Consider the following 15,369-nt stretch of genomic DNA (forward strand, 5'->3'; position numbering starts at 1 on the left):
TGTGTGTGTGTGTGTGTGTGTGTGTGTGTGTGTGTGTGTGTGTGTGTATGTGTGTATGTGTGTGTGTGTGTGTGTGTGTGTGTGTGTGTGTTTGTGCTCGTTTTTTTGTATGTATGTTCAACTGTTTGTATGTGTATGACTGTGTGTGTGCTCGTTTTTCTTTTTGTGTGTATGCATGTTCAGTTGTTTGTGTGTGTGTGTTTTTTGAGTGTGTTTGAGTGTGTGTGTGTGTGTGTGTGTGTGCTAGTCTTTCTTTTTGTGTGTATGCATGTTCCGTTGTTTGTGTGTGTATGTGTGTTTTTGGAGTGTGTTTGTGTGTGCGTGTGCTCGTTTTTCTTTTTGTGTGTATGCATGTTCAACTCTGTGTGTGTGTGTGTGTGTGTGTGTGTGTTTGCGTGGTTGTGTGTTTCCTCTGGAGCGTGTGCATGATCAGTTGTGTGTGTGTGTGTATGAGAGAAAGGGAGTGTGTACGTGTGGGGCTGTGCTCTGTGATATCCATCGTTGGGTGGACGTCAACAGACGTGGTGGTCATGTGACTTCCTGTCCCCACCCTCGGTGAGGTGGCGTTGGGTAAATGGCATCGTGAAACCAGAGCTCCTCTCACGTGGCCCTGGTCATGAGAATACCTTGTTAGCGTAACTGTGAGGTGTGTCTGGGAGCAGTGTTGGCTCTGCAGAACAGGGTGCATCTGAGCAGGGTAACCCGGCCTCCCGGGTAAGTCTGAGATGTTCTGCTTTCATTCAGAGACAAACCAAACCTCCTTACAGTAGATAAACAATACACAAATCACTGCAACCATAGCTTTGTGGGTAACACTTTAGTATGGGGAACGTAGTCACCATTAATTAGGTGCTTATTAGCATGCAAATTAGCAACATATTGGCTCTTAATTGGTCATTATTACGTACTCATTAATGCCTTATTCTGTATGGCCTTATTATACAACCAGTAAGCCATTAACTATGAGTTTTCCCTCTATAACCTCAGAATTACTGCTTATTAGTAGTACCATCTCAATATGCTTTGCTTAGTATGGACTTTATAAGGTGGTAGCACCACAAGAAGAGTTATTCTCCCTTACTAACACTTAATGAATATGGTCTGTTCTTACATAACAAAACACAAAACTACAAGTGTTAATAGTGTTAAATTACTGTAAATTAAGTTTTTGTTACTTAGAATATGTTCCCCATACTAAAGTGACATCTTGATCATTACTAATTCACTAGTAATTAAGTTTTTTTATGTTCCCCATACTAAAGTGTTACCAGTTTATGTTATAGCTGGAAAAGGTTCATTCCGCTGAAATCGATATACTATGTTCATTTGAAAGAATGGCGACCAAAAGCCAATCAATAGTTTCTACCTTTGTGGACCGACACGGCCGCCTTGTCGCATGATGGAGGGCTGAGCGCAGAAGCACCGAGAAGCCCACGTCACGTCAGCACCTCTGACAAACCCCGAGGAAGGCTGGTGGGCCTACATGAGCCTGGTACTTCAGCTGAGTACACACCATGCCAACATGCCCCAGCCCCGCACAGCCAGCTAGCAGTGAGATGTTCCCACTCTGGTTCTGGTTCTGGTTCTGTCCACGGGATACAGAACTGCGAACTTACTCCAAGTGTCTTCTAAGGCTGGAATGTGTTCTGCGTGTGTGCACCTGAGACGCTGGCCTCAACCCAGCTGCCACAGGCCAGAACAGCTGGGTTACCTGGCTGATGTTTGGTGTGTGTGTGTGTGTGTGTGTGTGTGTGTACCAGGTTTTAGGTTTTAAAAAAACCCTGAACACCTGCCTTGTGTGGGGACATTTTAGGAAAAGGGTCTATTTTCGGATTAGGATTTAGGGTTAGGGTTAAGGTTAGAATTAGGAATAGGTTAGGGTAAGGGTTAAAGTTAGGATTAGGTTAGGGTTAAGGGTTAAGATTAGGATTAGGTAGGGTAAGGGTAAGGGTTAAGGTTAGGGTAAGGGTTAAAGTTAGAATTAGGGTAAGGGTAGGGTAAGGGTTAAAGTTAGGATTAGGTTAAGGTTAGGGTAAGGGTTAAGGTTAGGATTAGGTTAAGGGTAGGGTAAGGGTTAAAGTTAGGATTAGGTTAAGGGTAGGTTAAGGGTTGTGGTTAGGATTAGGTTAAGGGTTAAGGTTAGGGTTAGGTTAAGGTTAGGCTTGTAGTTAGGATGGTTAAGGTTAAGGGCTAAGGAGAGAATGTAGTCTATGAGGGTTCCCCACAAGTATAGGGTGACATGCTGTGTGTGTGTGTGTGTGTGTGTGTGTGTGTGTGTGTGTGTGTGTGTGTGTGTGTTTGTGTGTGTGTGTTTGTTTGTGTGTGTGTAGCATTTGGCAGTAGCTGTGTTTCCATGCATGCTGATAAGTCTCCCAACACACACACACACACACACACAGCATTATCACAGCTAATGAAGTGTAAGACGTCACTCTGAAGTAGATGACATGAATAAATGAGGCGATAAGGAGTAGGACCTACACTCATATATCTTTTTATGTTTAGTTACTTTTTCTGTCGTTTCCTCAGTTGGGGAACTTCGTTTTAACTGACTGAATGCGTACAGTGAGCATGCAGCACACACACACACAAGTGTTACCGCCCTGAAAAGCTTGAAGTCTCATGTAGAAACCAGGTTGTGTTTGGCGTCGTCATACAGCCACCCCTACTTCATGGAAATGCCTTTCCATGCTCAACATGTTGCATATTTCCTCACTTGGTTTATTAAAGACCTTGTACGTTGTGGGCAGGACAAAGCAATGTACTATGCCCAGATAGCAAAATTGCTGTGGCCCGGACCCGTCCCACACCCGACACCTCATCCGGCCCACATATACCACGTGGAATGATGCCACTTGGGCGGTCCGCTCCTGTTTGCCAGATCCGGGCCAGAACCAAGCCGTAGCAATGCCGCATGTGCCACATATTTGTCAAAGGTGGCCCATATTTGTTTTGTGATATTTGGGCCATATTCACCATTTAGCACACGGGCCACTTCAGGGTCACATCCAGACTACCTGTTGCCGAGGAGCACCGCATCTTTGCCAAAAAAGGCCCACATTTGATTTGGCATATGTGGGCCATATTTGCTATTATACATGTGGCCACTTCAGGCTCACATCCGTTTTATCAGGGCCAGAAGAAGGCCACCAGTGCCGCATCATTGCATGAAGTGGCCCACATCCGGATGCTATCTGGGTGGCTTTTAAAGATGATCTTCAAATTGTTTGACCCTTGTCAAGTCATGTTAACGACAAAGAACAAGTTCACTGCATTGGGATTTTTGCTCATTTCCGCCAAAAAAATAAATAAATAAATGCCGGAACACATCAACTAGATAATCACATAACCCTGGCAAGTGTTTAGAGACTTCTTGCCACTCTTTCTGCCTCTCACTCCCTCTCTCTTACACCCTCACACCTGGGTGCACACACACACACTCACACTCACACACACACACACACACACACACACACACACACACACACACACAATGTCGTCTCACTAATCTCTCAGAAGTGTCCCAAGACGGCGCCGTAGGAGGACGGTGACTTGCCAGGAGCGCCGCACTGGTGTAAATACTTTAATAATTTCGTCATACTTTCGTGTTTATAGGTTAGATTTAGGCTATTGGTGCTTAGCTGTGTTAAAAGTTTAAGTAGTTTTCTGTCTTAGTTTCGTAAAACGAAAGATCCCGGCTCAACATCAGCAGCAGCAACAGGATCACCTACCACAGAGAAACGCTACTAAACATGGGAAAGGCGAGCACTCACCACGGCCGAGATCTCCTCACTCCGGATGGCATCCCTGGTATACTACGTCCTGAAGGACTCTGCCCACCAGCTGGCAGGGGTATTCATGGACATCTCCTTCCCTCTGGACTGTCCCCACCTGCTTCAAAGCCACCACCATTGTCCCCATTCCCAAACAGCAGACAGCGACCAGTCTCAACGACTGGCGCCCTATTGCCCTCACCCCCATAGACAGCAAGTGTTTTGAGAGGCTGGTTAAATTCCTCATCGGCCCCATACCCCCCCCCCAACATCGACCCCCTGCAATTTGCATACTGCCTAAACAGAGCCATAGAGGATGCCATTGCCCACATCCTATGCACCACCCTGTCCCACCTGGGAGGGAGGGAGGGACACCTATGTGAGGATGCTGTTTGTGGACTACCGCTCAGCATTCAACAACCTAGTGCCCTCCAGGCTCGTTAGTAAGCTCAGAGATCTGGGCCTGAGCACAGCACTTTGTGGGATCCTGGACTTTCTCATGGACCACCTCGAGGTGGTGAGAGTGGGCAACCGCACCTCTTCTCCGCTGACTCTCAGCACGGGAGCGCCATGGGGCTGTGTCATCAGCCCCCACCTGTATTCCCTCTACACCCACGCCTGTGTGGTGACACAGGCTTCAAACAGCATTGGGAAGTTTGCAGATGACACAACAGTTGTGGGGTTGATCTCCCGCAGCAATGAGACAGTCTACAGGGGGGAGGTGACCGCCCTGGAACAGCGATGCCAGGCCAAACACCTCTCACTTGAACGTCTGCAAGACAAAGGAGGTCAGTGTGGATTACAGGGGGGAGCACTCACTCCCCAGTCACCATCAATGGCACAGTGGTGGAGAGGGTGGGCAACTTCACATATCTGGGGGTTAACATTCACAAAGACCTGACATGAGCTAACCACACCACCACAGTCGTTGAAAAGGCCCAACAGTGTCTGAAATTTGGCCCGAGGCCCGAAATCCTCAGGGACTTCTACCATACATAGAGAGCCCGCTGACAGGCTGTTTCACCACCTGGTACGGCAGCTGTACCAGCAAGGATGGCAAGGTGCTGGGGAGGGTGGTGCACACGGCCCAACACATCACTGGACGTGAGCTGCCCAGTCGGCAGGAGCTGTACACCAGCGGTGCCTCAAGAAGTCCCTGAGAGTAGTTAAGGACCCAGCACACCCACTCCCTGCTGTCCTCAGGGAGGAGATAGAGGACCCTCAAAACACGCACCAGCAGACTAAGGAAGAGCTTCTTTCCTCAGGCCATAAGACTTCTTAATAAATAACACACACACACACACACACACACACACACACACACACACACACACACACACACACACACACACACACACACACACACACACACACACACACACACACACACACACACATGTGCAATCTAACAATCTGTGCAACATTTGATTATTGATTGTATATGCACCCTTTACTGCTTTTATACCCTTTATTTTTCTTAAACCTTATTGCTATTATTCATATTAACTTTTTATATTTTTATGCCTTAATATATATTTTATGTATCTTTTATCGATATATCTTTATTTTATTTCATCTTTTATCTTTTATGCATCTTTTCTGTAATGGAGCCTCCCAGACAAAGAATTGCACACGAGTGTACTTGCGCAACTGGAGTGACAATAAACATCTTGAATCTTGAATCTTAACGATATGCGTGGTAATCAAATAATCAAGGTTGTGCAAACAACTGTTGACACTGTGCCAGTTTTGGTGTCCCCATAGACATGTGTTCACTAAAGTTAATTGGGGTTGAAGGTCTGTCTTCATCAGGTTAGGGGAGTAATGGAATACAGTAACAGGTATTATGTAATCAGGATACAAAAAAAGTAACTGTATTCCAATACAGTTGCAGAGGGGAAAAAAACGGTAGTAATCAGAATACCGATAAAATTTTTGAAAACGGGGATTATTTTTCAGGATTTCAGGATTACCTTAAGGCGCTGCCAACTGCCGCCATGGGCTATGTGTCACAAACTTTAGTCACTCACTCATGGACGACCTGAGAGGGATATTTAGTACGATGCGTGCTCGTTAGAGTTTGATATAGTAACAATTTCAAAATTCCTCATGATAATAATAATAATCTAATAATTACAATGGAAGGAGCCTGTGTGTCTGTCCTTTTGATTTTCTCAACAACTGTTCATCTGATTGACTTCACATTTGGCGGGTGCACCGTGGGTCTGGGCGGTCTCATGCTTGTTTATAATGCCACCCGTCCCTTAAAATATGGACTCATCCTGTATTTTAGGAGGAAATGGTGCGTTCCTTGCTGACCCGATACAGACTTCTGTATTCTCACAACCTGAAAATTGCAGTAGTATGCCATAGCAGTTTCCCTGGGGTACCAGGGGTACATAGTCTAAGTCCTAAAATTGTGCATTTATTATTAAATCAAACAATATAATTTAGTTAAGAAATAAAAAAGACTACATTGTACATTTGTACAATAATACATTATGTTCATTGAATGTATTTTGTGTGTTGCTTTTGTTTGCAAATAAAGGACTTAACTGAGACATGATGGAGCTACATGTGTGTTTTCTTGAGACATGTTACTCTAACAGGTCTACTTACTGTGGGTAGGTGTCTAGCCTACTGTATATTTCCCTTTACATGAACCTTTCAAGTCCACATCGTGTGTGCCTCCATATCATCAGGGAAATTGTTTTTTTTTTAAAGCAACCTTTTCCACTGAGGTGGGGGTCATGGGGTCTGGGTAGGTGGTCGTGGGAGTTAAGATGGGATAGAATTAAGTGTCCCTTCTTTTTCTGAGCTAAAGGTGGCAACGCTGATGATGGGCTGCCCAAATGTGTCTCTGTGGCACCTTTTACTCTGGCTTGCATGTCGGGTGACCAGATGCCGACAAACCAAATGTGGGACAAATAGTGTGTTTGTGTGGGACAATGTGGGACACGTATAGACATAACCAATACTTTAATGTGGAACCCATAGGCCTATTGCCTGAATTTCGTTTATGATGTTCTTTTTGACATCTGTAATATATTGATTAAAAAAAACCCACTGTGGATACTCTTAATTCATGTAGTAGGTCTAAAAGAGAGGGATGGTGTGGGTGCCTTTAATCTATGTATAACACCAAAACAGCAGTGTCTGCTCGCATTTTTTGTTACATGTTTGGATGCTTAAAAGCTTGGTGTCCCCATTGTCTTTTCTAAGGTTACACTGTTTTGTTGTCTTACAAAATGTCCTTAAGTAAAATCTGTTGCTAGCTTTTCTTTTGTCTTTTTTTTCTTTCACATTTGGCATTGAGGTAATCCAAAAGTAACTGAAATTAACCAGATTAAATTACTTTAATATTGTGATACTTATGGTAAGTTACTGAATACATTTTTCAACAAGTAATTTGTAATTGTAATGGATTACATTTATAAAGTTACTCAACCAACCTTGGTCTTAATAAACTTGATTTCATGGAGAAAGGGGAGCAAACTGTTGCAGTTAGCACCCCGACTTCCTATTTAAACGACTTGTAAAATCTATGTATTTCCTCAAGACACAAACTTGCATTGAAATGATGATCATATTATTAAATGATGATGATGATGATGATGATGATAGAAATGATGACACTGATGCAGAGCCATACTGACTGCAGAGTTAGCATGCGTCTTTTACAACCCTAATATTTGTAAGGTAGGTTTTCTCCTCAACTGTTTACCAGTTATGTACACACCAGGCAGAATAAATGAAACTAATTTTCCCACATGTTTTTGAAAAACCTTACAAGGCCTTTCATGGAGCATATCTTGTTTTTGTTTTTTGTCCCACCACATCTTTTCATAGTTATGCACTGATATGTTGGTCTGGATAAGAGCATGAACTATATGCCTGAGATGTTAAATGTAAATGCAATGTCTAATCAGGGAGAATTCAAATATATGTTTTATTTTTCTCCCTATCTAGGTAGACATTAGATTTTATTATCTCGATGCAAATAGTTTGCAGTTGTGTGTATGTTCTGTTCCAGCGGACACCGAGTCCTGAGTCCTTGACAAAGAGTTATGCTGAAGATAACACTGATCTGGACAGAGAGAACGTACTTTCTCTTCTGGGCTTGGAGACATCTAGATGGACTGCATATCATCTTGATGAAGTAACTCACTGACTGCAAAAACCCTGGCTTAACTTCATTTCTTTGTAAACCTGCATCAGTAGCTGTGGCAAGAAGGAAATTGCTCATCAAATATAATTTTATCAAATCACTGAACTTGTTACAGATCTCATTTGCTTTGCAACCTTACCTATGCTTATTTTTTATCTAACCTTTATTTAATCAGGAAGGTCTCATTCAGACAAGGAGTCTCATGTTCAAGAGAGTCCTGACCAAGCCTGCAGCAGCACACAGACATTTAGGTTACACAAAATACAAGGAACACGAAATAAACATAAATAAACAAACGGGTCAGTGCAGTTTCAACAATGCTAAAGGCTAAAGCAGGGGTGGGCAGTCTTATCCAGAAAGGGCCGGTGTGGGTGCGGGTTTTTGTTTCAACCAAACAGTTACACACCTGATCCCCATAATCAACCAGTAGAGTCTTTGCTGAGGAACTTGATTAGGAGACTCAGGTGTGTAACTGCTCGGTTGGAACAAAGACCTGCACCCACACCGGCCCTTTCTGGATAAGATTGCCCACCCCTGGGCTAAAGTGTGTGCATGCAAGTACTAGCAGAGTCCATCACATGCAAATTAATGAGTTTCTTAAAGTCCCCTAGTGGACTGGACATTAGGCAGTTTCAGGACCTTGTGTAGTGAGTTCCAGGCAGAAGTTGCAGGGTAAAAAAATGCTTTTTTTGCCGAGCCCAGTGCAGACTGTGGGGACCGACAATATCAAATAGCCCTGAGATCGTAGCTGATAGCTGCTGAGATTACAGGACATTTAAAAACACTGACAAGAAGGCAGCAAACCAAGGATGGACTTAAAAATAAATGTATACCAATGAATGGATCCATGCACGGTGAGAGAAGACCAGTTTGTTGTGGTTTAACAGACACCTTTTGTTCCACGTTTTACACCTGGAACAAAAGGTGTCTGATAAACCACCTGGCAGATGGAAAACCAGTAGCACTGGTTGTCCCAGAAGACCAGACTGAGAAGCACTACCTCAGAGACATTATTATCTGGACCACAACAATAACAGACTGCTGCCCAGAAAGTATTCCATTTATATTGGCTCCAATGGGGGTTTCGCGCCAAAATTTGGGGGGCCTTTTTATCTTCACTTTCGAAAGAGAAGGTTTCTTTGAGAAACATGGCTTGATTTATATGCAAAGCTGTGGACTTGACTAACCAGAATGAAGTTGAAACGGTGCTGCCCCAACACACCCAACTAACTGCAAGAGCTTTGCATCACAATACATCCCTTTGCACAATCATGCGATCACAGTGAGCTGTGACTGCAGCAAGCAAGGTGTGTGCATTTGGGTGTTTGTGTGTGTTATATGCTGGTCTCGGGCAGATTACACCCTTAGCTGGGGCACGGAGGGCATTAGCATGTATTTCAGTTGGCGTGTATGTGAGAGTATGTTGGTGTCTTGGCAAATATGTGTGTGTGTGGGTGTACACTTGCACAACCTAAGCTGGGGGACATAGGGCATGTGGATTTTGTTTGTGGTTGCCTGTGTATGTTTGGTTTGCCTGTATAAATTTGTTTATATGTGCGTCTGTGTACATGTGGTTGTGTTTGGATATGTGTATGTTTATGTTGTGTGTGTGTGTGTGGGCTGTCAGAGTCACTTCGATGTAAACAAAAAAGCAGGCGATCTAATGGTGGTGTGATCTTGAGTCTGACACGTGAAGCAAACTGCACACCGCCACATCCCATCTGCACTCTCATCGAGAGCTATAGTCAGCCTGGTGCTGGTGCTGGGTTGTCATTCACCACCCACTGCTGTTGGTTGTGATGTTTTTGTTGACATACAAGTAGGTTTCCTGTAGCCTACCTGTTAAAATAAACCTTGAAAATATTGATAATTACATGAATCAATATTAATATCTATAATATTATCAATATCACAAATACCAGTGGTTAATAATATAAAACAGAGCTCATTATTGGAGGAATTAATATGGGGTGCGTCCAGATCAACTTGAGTATTTTTGCTTTGTGGTGAAACGAACAAGAGCATGCATTTTCTTTGCTTCATATTTACGGTCTATTTATTTCCCACAGAAGAGGAGGAACCTTTGCCAATCAAGACTGCTTTGCTATTTGAGCCGTTATAGATCAGTCAGTCAGTTCACACAACAATGATACAGAACACAGACACGCGTCTTGAGAGCCAGTCGCTCACGCCGGCTCACGCCACAGTCGGGCGTGGCCTGGGACGCATTTGGCCACATCGCATTTGAAGCGTAAACGCACGTGTCCCAGGACGCGTTGAAGCACCGCCTTGTCAACTGACGTCCTCTGCCTAGGCAGTCACCAACGCCTCCTCAGGGTTCATTTTTTTATTTGTTTGTTTGTTTGTGTACCTCGCCTGTAACTTCTGACATACATCGGGCTCACAACTGCGGAAGAGCCCCCGTCCGCTTGCACGTTCAAGTTCAACTTTGTGATATTGCGACTATGTAAAACACTGTAGCGAATTCGGGGGGGGGGGGGCAACCACAGGAACTACCGTGGCCAGGACGCGAACACATATCGCCCGCACCGCGGGAGACATCGCTGACCGCTCGACTAGAAGATCGGACTCACTAATCAAGGGTTACCGACCCTATTCATCCGTGGTCGTTACATTGCCCCCTCCTTCGGAATTCGCATCCCTGCGAATCACCACAGCCAGGACGCGAACCTGAGGCTCCTGCACCGTAAGCGACAACGTTAACCAGTCGACTAATGGGTCCGACCTATTAATCAATGACCACCGTGTCTACTTATCCATGCACGTTACACTACCTTACCAGGAGTAGTCCCCGGGTGGCGCTGATTCCGATGTAATCCTAAAAGGAGAAGAGAAATACAAATTGGTCAAATAGTAAAACTGATGCGTTCCGTCTGTCTTCTTTGTTACTCCCTGTAGCTGAAGAAATTAAACTTCATAAAAAGGCCACCTGACTCAGTAATCCCTCCTAAATAACACAAACTTGAGGTTCAAGTTCATTTATCCACCACAGTGCAGAGCCTGACCCTCTCCAACCCGCAGGTACATTTAAATAATGTAAGCCTGAACCGATGAGGCTGACTCGAGCCTGACAGGGTGCGGGTTGAGCATTGCAAACTCTAGTGTTCAGTCATTTACATTCTCCAATATAATGAGTTCTAAGAATGACTTTCAACTTCTGCAGTGTATTTTAAGCACAAAGTCAAAGAAGGCAAACCACCGGAGCCCGACGCTCCTAATTCACTTAGTTAACGTTCATCATCAGATTGTTAAATCGGATTACTAAATGCCATTAAAAACTTTTTAAATGAAAAGCCATTTAGCTCCATCGGCCTCCAATAGCGGGCTACCTGAAAGTGTTCTGGCTATAAATCTGCTGCCACTCAAAGGAGTCGACTATTAAAAGCACGTGTGCATTTTGGACGTCTAAAGACGGTCAGTTTTCCCGTGTTATCGGGGATATATTGAACGAGCTGATTTTAGGTAGTTAAATGTAAAAAACTTTTTTTAAATAAATAAAAAAAGGACCGCGAGTACAAGTTTTACCAACGCGTGTTTAGCCCCAGTGGCCTTCCACACTCGAGGCGCATGTTGAGACGCGTTCTAAAGGCAGATGTGAACTGTCACCACTTCTGAGCGGATTAGCCAAGACGCATGTTAATAGCAGGTCTAAACAGCCTCAGAGACGCCTCTCAGCGCGCGCGTGTGCGTGTGTGTGTGTGTGTGTGTGTGTGTGTGTGTGTTTGTTTTTAAATCGCGTTCCTATGACATCAACGACGCAATCCGATGTAACGTCGAAACTACAAGTCCCACAAAGAATGCTGTCGATGTCAGCTTTTGCAGCATCGCTTCCTCTTCCTGGTTTCCGGCTGTCGGACGCCATGTTTCTCTACGATCGATGTGATTGGTGGCCAACCGCTCGTGCGAGGGGCGTCACACAAGGATTGGCTGACGACGTCGGATGGGGTAGAGAGAGAGAGAGAGAGAGAGAGAGAGAGAGAGAGAGAGAGAGCGAGCGAGTGAGCGAGCGAGAGAGCTCCCCTAAAGAGTAGAGACCAGACAGCGTCCTCGCAACAATTTGGTAACAGGGAAACTGGACGCAACTCACTTCAGACGTCAGGACAAGGTGAATAATGGTGATAAACGTCGCTGACAGTGTCTCCCGCGGGGCATTTTTATATTTTTAATATGTTGTTTCAGACTTGAATTTGGTTTGGGACTTTCCCAGCGTTCCGGGTTTTTTTTCCTTTCTTTCCCAGAATATAAACCTGCCAGCTAGCAGCTCTGCTATCCGGCTAATTCTGGCTGTCAAAACAACCGGGGGAGCGTAATCTGTTAGCCAGGGAGAAATCAGAGCTCCGTTCTGCCTTGGCGAGGTGTGTTCTCTCGTTTGGAGGTCATGCTGGGTATGTACAAAGGCAGACGGGGTGTAAACTCCAGCTGTCAAAATACCCAGGCGCAGCTTAAGAGTTGTCGGGCTTCTTTTAAAGATGTGGCAGTTACATTAGCCGACTAGCCTGCTCGCTAGCGCGGTGTAAACAAACCACTCTCGCAGCCCGTCGATACCTTGCGGTGCGTGTGGGGGGGTTTTGTGTCTCTGTGTGTGTGTTCTTTTTAAAGATTTGTCAGAGCATAAGACAAACATTTTCGCAAACACTTTAGCGAGAAGGCGTTTTGTGTGTGTGTGTGTGTGTGTGTGTGTTGTTAATCGTGTGTTGAAAGTGTACGAATTGTCGCTGTCAGCAAGGATGGTAGTCTGGCTGGAGTTATGGGCTTTCTTTGTCTCGCTTACTCGCCAGTGCTTGTTTGCCTTCTGTGCACACAAACAGGCTGTACATTGGATGTTGTGGCTGGTTTTGTTGCTGTAGCGTTTGAATGGTTCGGTTCTGTGTGTGTGTTACTGTTTGTGAGATTATAGAAAATCGTGTTCCTTAGCCTAACCTGTTCCAAAAGGATCAATAACAAGTCTCTCAGTGAGTGCAGTCTCCCTTGGACTGTGCGATAGTGTTTTTTATGGTTGTTAGCTATTCCATTGCATGTGTGGACCTTTCAGAATGTAGTTAATAAGCTGATTTCGTATTCTTTAAATTTCATGACCCAATAGAAAGCACGCCACCTCTTTTTTACCTGAAGCCTTTACTTTTGCAAAACCTCAGGTTACATACTGTAGCCATGTCACAGTAGTACAATGATTGTATTGTTTCTCACGCTGTAACTAACAATTGAACTGACTCGTCACTCCTGAGGCAGAAAGTTACTTTTCACCATTGATTTGCCGCTTCAACTATTTCACTTGGCAGATGTATGATTTTCACGATGGGATGGAGCTGGTGAACGATGGCATGTTTCTTGCTAAAGTGGCTGCCTGTGTGGCCAAATTTTGCACCGTCTTTCAACATTTTCAAGCATTTAGCTGATGTCTCCTGTTCTAATCACTTTTAATCTCATTCTGGAATCGTTTTTTCCTTTTTCAAGCTTAATAAAATGTTCTAATATTCTGTTTTCTGTGCACTTCTAGCTCTTAGGTTTGCCAGAAAGCATGAGATCATCTCACAAATAATTCATGGAGCGTGTGGCTGATAGCCTGTTTGTGTTGAATGCAAACTTTATCATTATACCCCCATGAAACACCCTCCTAGCCTTGCCTTGGCATGGAGTTACCACTTAGATATTTCACAAAGCAGTGTCCCAGTAGTTGTATTGAAGTTCGTTATACATATTTAACCACTGCCTGCTCATACAGATTTGACCCCTTAGGGTGTTGGAGTGACATCTTTTCCAAGAGACTTATTCAGCCCTAAGCAACCAAGCTGCACAAGAAAGAAACATAGGCACATAATTTATTAATGTATTTGCAAATACCCACACCGACTTTGAATCTCGGGTTTCCCATGTCAAACTCTTTGCAGTTTTCAAGGTAGTGTGAAATCTGCCAGTGTTCTCACCGCAGAATCCTGTCCATAGAATTGATATTTTCAACATTTTGAGTTAATATGATTTGACCATGTGTTCTCTTTTCTCAACCTCAATGATTTACAACACATATGAATATATCACATTAAAATCTTACTAACAATCATATTCTTTAAATACGGGGGTATCACAGTTAAGTCATTTCCCCCAGCTTAACAGATAAAGTAAACCATATTGGGTTCAACTGTCTTTGAAATAATTATTAGTACTAATACTCATCCAGAACCAAATAATCCAAGTCGAGTAAGGGTATCATGAGAAGGTAAAGAAGAAATTAATTTGCAAAAAAACGAGCTTTGTAGATTCATTTCTTGTATTTATCTGTGCATGGGCTCTCAACTCTGCTAGTAAACATGGCTCTGTTGTAACATATTTTCACTAGAAATATAACTTTCTAGAGAGCATAATGTAAAATGAAGCCAGTCCATGAACGTGTGCCAGGCAGCGGTGCCGCTAAACATAGCTTCCAAGAATAGTAAAGTACTTTCATTGCAAAATTGATTGATCATATGGGAGTGAGCTGCTTCTCTCTCTCCTAGTCTTTTTCCTCTCTCCCTCTCAAAACTTTGTCCCTCTTTCCGTCTCTCTCAGGTAATGGCAGCAGGCATTGCGTTAATGTGCATGTGTGCTAACTCTGTTGTTAAACCAGTAGAACTTTCTCTGCAATGGTTTATGTTGTTTTGTTCTTTGTAACGCTGTCAAAATTAACGCGTTAATTTTTGTGGTTGATTTGAAATATTTAACGCGTCAAAATTTTTTTTTAACACAACGCAGCTGCATTTTGTTTTCTTCCTGTGGCAGCTGTGCTAGGCAGTGTCACAGGCATAGTATATCGCTCCTCTGGGATGGATCCACCGGAGGGCATCGGAGAGCACTCCGTCAGAGGAATTTCATCAGCTTTTCAAGGAGGAATGACAGTGGAAGAAATTTGCACTGCAGCTTCTTGGTCTTCCCCGTTATTTTATTCGTTTTTATTTGGAGGACGTCTCCCGTGTTTCTATGACTCGCTGTCCTTACTGAGTGTTCTCTCTGAGTAATTGATATTTGGGATTCGGTAGTACTTGCTGTCTTTTTCCCCTACTCTGCTCCTCGCTGGAGCGTGGATCGGAAAATGCGCGTGCGTGGAACGCCAGAATGGGACTGCGTGTGCGTCTGTGCGACCAGTACAAGTCCTTTCCGTGGATGTGGAACACGGGGCGACCCTTCACTTGTTCTCAGCCCTCATCCCCTCATGGAGAATATTAGATGGTCTACTATGACTATGCTGTGCCACAGGGGCACATTAGGGCTTCTGTGATGAGCATGTAATGAACATTTAATGAATGTCATGAATTCACAACACTTGAAATTCAACTGGCACTTGAACATGGAACACTGTTTTGTTAATTATCATTTATATTAGTTTATACAAGAAATGATTGCCTTCTAAGCTGATATCTAATTTTAATGGCCTTG

General features: G+C 43.9%; 1 protein-coding gene across 1 annotated transcript in view; it reads left to right on the top strand.

The window, feature by feature from the left end:
- Positions 1–11,950: 11,950 nt before the first annotated feature.
- Positions 11,951–15,369, top strand: part of adipor2 (adiponectin receptor 2) — a 50,318-nt gene continuing 46,899 nt past the window's right edge. The window contains exon 1 of the mRNA XM_056275855.1: positions 11,951–12,067. The gene's annotated coding sequence lies outside the window, so the exon portion shown is untranslated. The remainder of the gene's footprint in view (positions 12,068–15,369) is intronic.

The sequence above is a fragment of the Lampris incognitus genome, chromosome 3 (assembly GCF_029633865.1).
Source record: "Lampris incognitus isolate fLamInc1 chromosome 3, fLamInc1.hap2, whole genome shotgun sequence".
NCBI lineage: Eukaryota > Metazoa > Chordata > Actinopteri > Lampriformes > Lampridae > Lampris > Lampris incognitus.